We start from the raw sequence: 8,764 nt of genomic DNA on the forward strand, positions 1-8,764 counted from the left end.
ATATTTTCAAACACAGTGTACATGTAGTCGTGAATCAAGTGTCTCTGATCCATGTTTTTTAACAGAGGGTTTGCCTTTACAGTTTGAAGTATCAGAATTGCAGCCACTGTTCATCCATGTGTGATTGTAAACAACAATGGTCAGAAGAGTAGTAATGTTTAATCACTTTTGCAAAGGGATAAAATTAATATCCTTAGCACTATGTCACCTACATGTGATGTCCATACATATGTTTCAAACACATAAAAAACACAACTTTAATACACTATATGTAAATTTGATTGACTATGGGGGGGGGGCTTTTGTCCTACCTTTACTTTTTTTATGGGGGGGCTTTTGTCCTATGTGTAAATTTCATGGGGGGGCTTTTGTCCACCTTGTCATTTTTAGACGGGGGGGGCTTTCGTCCGGGGGGCTTTTGTCCGTATCCCGAGGCAACTAAATGGGTTCGAGTTACTGGAGTCTAATTTAGCAGCAACTTTGTTTAATGAACCAAAAAAAGATATGAATGTAAACTCATATGATTTTTGTGCAACATTGAGAAGCCATAGCGTGAAGAAATATTCGTCCATAGCGTGGCAGAATGATTAAATCCCATGTTTGTGGATTTACATTATGGATTATGAAAGCTTGTGTGTCACAGACCTCATTTCATAAGCAAGATTCAAGCGAAAATTGGTAAAAACAATTATATCTTAAGCAACCATTGCTTGATGATATTTATTGTTGATTTTGAGTCTGTCCATGTCCCTGTTGAATATCAGCCAATCAGCTGTATATTTGAAACAGCAGCCTTCTGCTTCAGTGGCTCCAAATTGGTCAATTATGAGACAACTATACAATTTCATCAAGACATTAAGATTGATTGTGTCTGATTAACAAATTGATTGTGATTTTCCCTAATTGAGGTAGATGTTGCTCTCTGCTATGAGTTTTTACCCCCCATCCCCCCAGCATTCTACACTAATAATGACTAGAAATTTCAAATGGTCAAACATCAAATCGTAGGAGAAAAGACATAAAAGTCAGTAAGTTGTAAATGATTGATATTGACTGCTGATAAGTCCATTAATATTAATAGCATTGTAAACTTGCAGTGTTGAAAAATTACCTTGGGCCATACATTTTAACAAATATTTTCGGAGACTGAAAAGGAAAGAATTTGTTTTGTAAAATTATTGATTTACATTGTAATTGACAGTTATTGATGCTAATACATGTACTGTTTTTTCACAAACTAATTTATGTGTTACTCTTTTGTATCATCATGTGTGTCAAATCATCACTTGGCAGGCAAAAAATGGTCCTAATCTCACACTTGCCAGGCAATACAAAGACCTCATTCATCACTTGCCAAGCAATACACAGTCAAATTTGGCAGGCAATACATACTTCTAATTTGACACTTTGCAGGCAATACACATTCCTAATTTGACACTTGCCAAGCAATACACAGTCCTAATTTGACACTTGCCAGGCAATCTAAAGTCCTAATTCATCACTTGCCAAGCAAAACACAGTCCTAATTTGACATTTTCCAGTCAATATGCAGTCCTAATTTGACACTTGCCAGGCAAAACACAGTCCTTATCTCACACTTTGCTGGCAAAACACAGTCCTACTTTGACACTTGCCAGGCAATACAAAGTCCTAATTTGACACTTGCCAGGCAATACAAAGTCCTAATTTGACACTTGACGGGCAATACACAGTCCTAATTTGACATTTTCCAGGCAATACACAGTTTTAATTCATCACTTGCTAGGCAATACACAGTCCTAACTTGTCACTTGCCAGGCAAAACACAGTCCTAATTTGTCACTTGCAAAGCAATACAAAGTTCTAATGCATCATTTGCCAGACAATACTGTCCTAATTCTTCACTTGGTTGGCAATACACAGTATTAATTTATCACTTGGCAGGCAATACAGAGTTCTAATGCATCACTTGGCAGGCATTTCACAGTCCTTATATGTCAGTTGCCAGGCAATACAGAGTTCTAATGCATCACTTGCCAGGCAATACACAGTCCTTATTTTTCACTTGCAAAGGCAACACATAGTTCTAATTCATAGTATATGATGGGGGCTATCAATATAAGACTGCCAGTGTCCTGTTGGGTGAACCTTATCTTGAGAAATATGTTCGCAAGTATTGAGACTTACACTGATATATCAATATCATGGAACTATATAATTATGATATATCATTAAATATCACCCTTTAACAAAAAAAAATTATTTATAGTTTATTATTATAAACCATTTTAAAGCAGTTTTGAAGATGAACATTTAACAGATATCTCTTGCCTCCCAACAGTTACATATGTTTATGTTACAGTAACTTCCAAATACTTACAAATTAAGTATGAGTAAGATTGTTAAATTGCAAATTAAGTAAGACTGTTGGCTACAATTGATTTATTGACCTTTACTTTGTGGTAAAATGAAATTAAAGCCTGCAGCTGTTATAAGTCTGAATGTAGGTAAATTCAGCCATTTAGTTTTTGAAAGCATGAAAATGGAGGACTAAATTGTGTTTCCAAGCTTTGAAATTAGACTGCAAACCCCATTGTCAATAATTCACAGTTAAAATGAAGAAAAAAAAATAAGTTAACATATAAGTTCTCCATTTTAAATTTTGTTAGCAATGTACACTACAAGAGTTTGAGAGTTTGATATTGTAATCATTGTTTACTTTCAGGATAAAGTAATAAACCATATTTAACTAAAAAACTATAGTGTGATGTGTTGACAATCAGAATTCTAATTAATTCTCAATATGTAATGTTTTTGTTGTTAAATTGCAAAGTTATAGTTTTAAAGAAGGTAATTTTACCTGTTCAGTAAGCATAGTAACATGAAGTATGTAAAGCAAACATTTGTGAATAGTAATTTTACTGAATAATAATAACATTCATACAAAGTTGTTTTTTTTTAATCTGGATCAACCTGGTGTACAATTTCGGGAAATATTGTTATGATATGCACAAAGAAGGAATAGTGTAATAAGCTTTACCTGTTTTGTAATAAAATCAAATATTTGTTTAGGGAAAAGTAGATATAATATTTTAACCATTGTAAACAATAGTGCATCAGTATTCATTTATGTCCATTTCAACATTTCATCAGTCATTGTATATTTATGCAATAAGTAAATTAAGTTAGAGTTATATGCTAAATGGATATTAATTGAGCCGTGCTATGACAAAACCAACGTAATGCTTTTGCGACCAGCATGGATCCAGACCAGCCTGCACATCTTGATAGTCTGATCAGGATCCATGCTGTTTGCTATCAGTTTCTCTACTTGTTATAGGGTTTGTAAGCGAACAGCATGGATCCTGATCAGACTGCGCGGATGTGCAGGCTGGTCTGGATCCATGCTGGTCGCACAGGCATTATGTTGGTTTTGTCATGACGCAGCTCAATTGATAATTTGTTTCTGTTTTAATTTGTTTGTCATATTTTGAAATACCAGTGTGTTCAAACTACAATGGTTTGCCTTTCAGTACCTTTTGTGTCCTTATATATACATAACTTTCCAGATTTTAAACTTGATCTGTGCAGTGGCATTTTCTTTGTCTACAATATGTGTGTATTGTTAAATGATTTTGATATATAATAATCTTTTTTAGTGTTATCTCTAAAAATAGCATGATTTATTTGTTCACTGATATGTTTAGGTCTGTGTTTTTAATGGATAAGAGCTGAAGTATGTGAGGTATAATGGAATGTTATGTAATATTTAACATGAAATTTATGTTATATCTGTTTGATTGAATTAAGCTTATTCTGATGCTCGCCAAATATTTTTGATGAGAATTTAGTTGCCAATTTGTCCTTTCCACTCCAGTATGTGCATCACACGCTCATTTAACAACTGACAATTTGAATATTTTGGTATGCTGGTGAAATCATAGTTACAGTCTGATTTATTTATTTATTTGTAGTGATTGGTTCAGTTATAGTGTTTGTGTGGTGAAATCATAGTGACAGTCTGATTTTTTTGTAGTGATTGGTTCAGTTATAGTGTTTGTGTGGTGAAATCATAGTGACAGTCTGATTTTTTTTGTAGTGATTGGTTCAGTTATAGTGTTTGTGTGGTGTCTGATTTATTTGTAGTGATTGGTTCAGTTATAGTGATTGTGACGTGAAATCATAGTGACAGTCTGATTTATTTCTAGTGATTGGTTCAGTTATAGTGTTTGTGTGGTGAAATCATAGTGACAGTCTGATTTATTTGTAGTGATTGGTTAAGTTATAGTGTTTGTGACGAGAAATCATAGTGACAGTCTGATTTATTTGTAGTGACTGGTTCAGTTATAGCGTTTGTGTGGTGAAATCATAGTGACAGTCTGATTTATTTGTAGTGATTGGTTCAGTTATAGTGTTTGTGTGGTGTCTGATTTATTTGTAGTGATTGGTTCAGTTATAGTGATTGTGTGGTGAAATCATAGTGACAGTCTGATTTATTTGTAGTGATTGGTTCAGTTATAGTGATTGTGTGGTGAAATCATAGTGACAGTCTGATTTATTTGTAGTGATTGGTTCAGTTATAGTGATTGTGTGGTGAAATCATAGTGACAGTCTGATTTATTTGTAGTGATTGGTTCAGTTATAGTGTTTGTGTGGTGAAATCATAGTGACAGTCTGAGTTATTTCTAGTGATTGGTTCAGTTATAGTGTTTGTGACGTGAAATCATAGTGACAGTCTGATTTATTTGTAGTGATTGGTTCAGTTATAGTGTTTGTGTGGTGTCTGATTTATTTGTAGTGATTGGTTCATTTATAGTGATTGTGATGTGAAATCATAGTGACAGTCTGATTTATTTCTAGTGATTGGTTCAGTTATAGTGATTGTGTGGTGAAATCATAGTGACAGTCTGATTTATTTGTAGTGATTGGTTCAGTTATAGTGATTGTGTGGTGAAATCATAGTGACAGTCTGATTTATTTGTAGTGATTGGTTCAGTTATAGTGTTTGTGTGGTGAAATCATAGTGACAGTCTGAGTTATTTCTAGTGATTGGTTCAGTTATAGTGTTTGTGACGTGAAATCATAGTGACAGTCTGATTTATTTGTAGTGATTGGTTCAGTTATAGTGTTTGTGTGGTGAAATCATAGTGACAGTCTGATTTATTTGTAGTGATTGGTTCAGTTATAGTGTTTGTGTGGTGTCTGATTTATTTGTAGTGATTGGTTCAGTTATAGTGATTGTGACGTGAAATCATAGTGACAGTCTGATTTATTTCTAGTGATTGGTTCAGTTATAGTGATTGTGTGGTGAAATCATAGTGACAGTCTGATTTATTTCTAGTGATTGGTTCAGTTATAGTGTTTGTGACGTGAAATCATAGTGACAGTCTGATTTATTTCTAGTGATTGGTTCAGTTATAGTGTTTGTGTGGTGAAATCATAGTGACAGTCTGATTTATTTGTAGTGATTGGTTCAGTTATAGTGTTTGTGTGGTGTCTGATTTATTTGTAGTGATTGGTTCAGTTATAGTGATTGTGACGTGAAATCATAGTGACAGTCTGATTTATTTCTAGTGATTGGTTCAGTTATAGTGATTGTGTGGTGAAATCATAGTGACAGTCTGATTTATTTCTAGTGATTGGTTCAGTTATAGTATTTGTGTGGTGTCTGATTTATTTGTAGTGATTGGTTCAGTTATAGTGATTGTGTGGTGTCTGATTTATTTGTAGTGATTGGTTCAGTTATAGTGATTGTGACGTGAAATCATAGTGACAGTCTGATTTATTTGTAGTGATTGGTTCAGTTATAGTGATGGTGTGGTGAAATCATTGTGACAGTCTGATTTATTTGTAGTGATTGGTTCATTGTGACTATGTGGTTAAATCATTCAAAATAAAAAGTATGTATGTTTAATTCCTGATAGTATTTGAATGAATTTAAGTAATTGTGATGTTTGTTTCTTGTAGTGAATTTTGGGTTAAAAATAATATTTTGAATATAAAAATAGGGTTTACTCACAAAATTTCTAGTCAATAAAAATACTGAACTTTTAGACATATCAAAGCAAAAAGATAACAAAATTCGTGTGATTTATTCTGTCTTATTCTGTAATGATTATTGCTCAAAATTTAACATGGTACTTGAATGATTGATGTGAGTTTTCTGCCAAAGTAATAATTGTTTTATTTTTTTCAAAGTATTTAATTTTTATTAAATTTTGAATTTGTAATAGAAAATCAGTAATTATATAAACAGTAAGGTACAGAAGATATGGACAGGAATCTTGCATATCTCAGACTGTAATTATATGACACTTTCTAAAATATTTTTTTTTATCCGGGTCATTCTTTCTTGTTTAAATTTTAATATGCTAGATAATAGAAATGATGTAAACAGCTTGATTTATAGACCATGAAAATGTTAAATTCACGGTGGTTCCATTTGTTTTTTTCTGGAACAGTCGTAATGCCCAGCTTTAACAATGTTCCTCAATGACTCTTATTAGTAGTAAGTTTGTTTTTTTTCTTTCATTTAAACCTATCTTCTTTAAATGTATAAAGGTTGAAAGTTCGAACAATCTGTTAAAATAGTTGATAGGTACAGTGATAGACCTGCAAACTTACAAGTTTGGTGCTTGCCTAAAGTTACAAAATTAGTTGATCATTGTTGGTAATAGGGCAAAGGGACTTTTGATTGCTTGGGTTATCCATGGTTTGATTGTTAAGTGTGAATGCATTGTTATGGTATAAATGGTTGTGTATAGCTGAAAGCCAAATATTATTCTGCATAATCTAAATTAGTTGTCCTGTTTAAATGTTATGTACATACAATGTTATCACTTCTAAAATGATAAAAGTCTTGAATTTTAATACACAAAGAAGAAATCTACTATGATGAAGTGCTCTTTGTATTTTCTTGCTAAAATTGTTTGAAGGTAACATGGAAAATTTAAGGACTCATGCATGTTTTCTCTTTCTTTAACTAGTATTTAGAATGTTTTCATCAAAACTTTAGGTAAATCAGTAACTAAAAATAGAGAAAAAACTTAAATGCCTGGTTGTAGAATAAATAGGCAGTGAACCAGCACTGGATGTAACTTTATGCTTTAAAGGTATCAGTTCACCCCCTTATTTGTCATGTCAAAATGATATTGATCTTGGCTGTTGTTGTTGATAATAAAGCATCAGTTTTGTTGTTTTGATTGGACTACTAGGGGTGCCTGCTTGTGCTGTTAATAATGCAAAAAGAGGCAACATAGGTCTTCCTCCACCTATAAATCTAGAAAGTATGACCATTATAGTGATAGTTTAAACTCTACATATTACATACTCCGATCTGCAGTCTTGGGCAATGTCGTCAGCATATTATTTAATGACACATAATGTTTTATAAAAATTATTGCAAGGTTTACTTACAAATTTCCTGTGCAATATATATACCTTTTTTAATTCTAATATATGCTTGTATTTATCTGTTACATTCTGTGACAGTCATGTTATCATTGCCTTTATATAAAATTCCTGCACTCTGTACCCTGTGCCTTATAATTTGATACGTAATGTATTATTATACCCCCACCACAAAATGTGGGGGGGGCTATAATGGATTCGCTTTGTCGCGTCGGTCGGTCGGTCAGTCGGTCCGTCGGTCGGTCCGTCCGTCTCCATTTTCGTGTCCGCTCTATAACTCCTATACCACTTGAAGGATTTTCTTCAAACTTGGCTCAAATGTTCACCTCAGCAAGGGGATGTGCAGAACCCATGTTGCCCATGTGTCAGCTCAAGGTCAAGGTCACAATTGAAGGTCAAATATCAAACACAATCATATATTAGACAGTATGTCGTGTCCGCTCTGTAGGTCCTACAATAATTGAAAGATTTTCTTCAAACTTGGCTAAAATGTTCACCTCAACAAGGGGATGTGCAGAACTCATGTTGCCCATGTGTCATTTTAAGGTCAAGGTCACAATTGAAGGTCAAATATCAAACAATCAAATTTAACACAATATGTCGTGTCCGCTCTGTAAGTCCTACACTAATTGAAAGATTTTCTTCAAACTTGGCTCAAATGTTCACCTCAACAAGGTTATGTGCAGAACCCATGTCACTCTTTTGCCGGCTTAAGGTCAAGGTCACACTTGAAGGTCAAAAATTGACTTAGAAAATGTTCTTTAATTTTAACATATATCTGAATATTTCTGAATCTAGGAAAGGTATTTGCTTGAAACTTAAAATATAAACGAAGTGTCACAATTAAGATATGCTGGTCAAGTTTCATAACTCTGTATTGCATTTTAACAAAGTTATGCCCCTTTTTAATCTTCAAATATACATACAATCACATATTAGACAATATGTTGTGTCCGCTCTATAAATCCTATACTAATGGAAGAATTTTCTTCAAACTTTTCTCAAATGTTCACTTAAACAAGGTTATGTGCAGAATCCATGTCACCTTTGTGCAGGCTAAAGGTCAAGGTCAGACTTGAAGGTCAAAAATTGACTTAGAAAATGTTCTTAGATTAAAACATGTTCTTGAATATTTCGGAAACTAGCATAGGTATTTGCTTGAAACTTAAAAGATATATGAGGTGTCACAATTACGATATGCAGGTCAAGTTTCATAACTCTGTATTGGATTTTGACAAAGTTATGCCCCTTTTTAAGTCTTTAAATTTACATACAATCAATACTAGACAATATGTTGTGTCCGCTCTATAAATTCTATACTAATGGAAGGATTTTCTTCAAACTTTACTCAAATGTTCACTCCAATTGGGCGATG

The sequence above is a fragment of the Ruditapes philippinarum genome, unplaced genomic scaffold (assembly GCF_026571515.1).
Source record: "Ruditapes philippinarum isolate M1 unplaced genomic scaffold, ASM2657151v2 ctg3622_1_1_1_1, whole genome shotgun sequence".
Lineage (NCBI taxonomy): Eukaryota > Metazoa > Mollusca > Bivalvia > Venerida > Veneridae > Ruditapes > Ruditapes philippinarum.